General features: G+C 43.0%; 1 protein-coding gene across 1 annotated transcript in view; it reads right to left on the bottom strand.

Moving 5' to 3' along the window:
* LAMA5 (laminin subunit alpha 5) overlaps positions 1–1,946 on the bottom strand; it is a 48,602-nt gene that overhangs the window by 25,931 nt on the left and 20,725 nt on the right. The gene's annotated exons all lie outside the window — the stretch shown is intronic.

Here is a 1,946-nt window from a genome sequence, read left to right as displayed (position 1 = left end):
AAAAAAAAAAGGGGACAACACAAAAAACCCCAACCACAAAAAAAAAAAAAAAAAAAAAAAAAAAAAAACCCAACAAGGGAAAACTGATGTTTTGGGAAAACAGTGGCCTGAGGTGAAATCAGGACCACGACACATAATTAGTCGTGTGTAACGTAGAAACCAAGTCAACTGCAGGCATTGACACAACCAGAGAAAATGCAAAAACAAAATCATAAAGTGAAGAGAAAATTCTACTCTTCATAAATAATTCTGGGGATCAGGAATAAAAAAGAAAAAGTGTGCGAAATGTCTTAACTGATGCACAAAAACGGGGTAATACTATTTAATTTTTGTAACTGACGTGGAATAATGGTTCAGTATTTGTCAAAACATAAGGGTAACCTCGGGCCAGACCAGAAGACAGAAACAGAACTCGCAAACCCGTGGAGAAGAAAACACAAACCAACCAAAACACGTTTTGTTGGTCAATCCAGCAAAAGTCGGGAAAGGAAAAATTTAAGCAGGATGAGAGAAATGATACAACTGGGGCAGGTGTGACCCAAATTGACAGCAGCCACAGTCCCTCTGCCGGGCCACACCTCCTCTCACGAGATAAACCCAAAGGCATCGGTTGGACTCTTGAAGGAGAATCCAGTCATGTCCTTCTGAAAGAATGCACCTTGAACCAAGGATCTGGACAGGAAACAAAGAGCTTCCAGAAGGGAGAGTGGGTGGCACAGACACAGAGAAGGGGAGCGTGGAGCGCCCAAAGCACAAGCATTCGTGGAGACAAAGAGGGATGTTGTGTGTTGAGAAGAAGGACTTGCCTCAAGAGATGTAGCATATGCAAAGCTCGAAAAGCAGGATACATATGGTCCAGGGGTGCTGAAAACTAAAACTATAGTAATTGGGATGAGAATTTGGCAAAACCATTGTCATAGAGAGAAAAACTGAATATACTGTTCCCAGAATGTGACAAAAATTAACAGCAGAGTGGATTTGGACTTGCCTGGTGGTGCAGTGGTTAAGAAACCACCTGCCAGTGCAGGGTACATGGGTTCAATCCCTGGTCTGGGAAGATCCCACATGCCGTAGAGCAACTAAGCCCATGCGCCACAACTACTGAGCCTGCGCTCTAGAGCCCGAGCGCTGAAACTACTGAGCCTGCGTGCTGCAACCACTGAAACCTGTGCGCCTAGAGCCTGTGCTCTGCAACGAGAAGCCACTGCAGTGAGAGAGAAGCCCACGCACCACAACGAAGAGAAGCCCACACGCTGCAACTAGAGAAAGCCCACGCACAGCAATGAAGACCCAATGTGGCCAAAAATACATAAAATTAAAATAAATAATAATTTAAAATAAATAGATAAAATCTGACCATGATGCAGTGAAACTAGGACTGAACCATCAAAATAAGGATGGAATGGAAACCTAACCAGCTGAAATGACAAACGCTGTTCTAAACAACTCGGATCAAAAGGAAAATGAAAACTGAAATGATACACTGCTTAGAAAGGAACAGCTGTGAGAACCCAGCATATCAACCCTATGGGACAGCTAGCCAAAGCTACCCTCTGAAGCAAATTTATAGCTTTAACCCAGGGTTTCTCAACCTTGGCACCAGAAACATTCTGGCCTGGATAACTCTTTCTTGTGCGGATGGGGGCTGTCCTGTGCAGTGTAGGATATTTAGCACGATCCCTGGCCCTCACCCACTAGATGCCAGTGGCCCCCCCCCCCCCAGTTGTGACAATGAAAAATGTCTCCAGACCCTGCCACTTGTTAGACACTTTCCTGCAGAATAAAATCACCCCTGATTGAGAGAAAATGCTTTAAACCTTTTGTGGATAATTAAGAGACTAAAAATAACAATTAATTCAAGAAGCTATAAAAATAATAAATTAAAAAAATGTACAGAAAGACAAATACTGTATGATCTCACTTATATGTAGAATCTTAAAACCCGC

The sequence above is a fragment of the Neophocaena asiaeorientalis genome, unplaced genomic scaffold (assembly GCF_003031525.2).
Source record: "Neophocaena asiaeorientalis asiaeorientalis breed wild unplaced genomic scaffold, Neophocaena_asiaeorientalis_V1.1 scaffold606, whole genome shotgun sequence".
Classification (NCBI taxonomy): Eukaryota; Metazoa; Chordata; class Mammalia; order Artiodactyla; family Phocoenidae; genus Neophocaena; species Neophocaena asiaeorientalis.
Note: the sequence above shows the minus strand (reverse complement) of the source record. Positions and strands in the feature narration are given on the sequence as shown.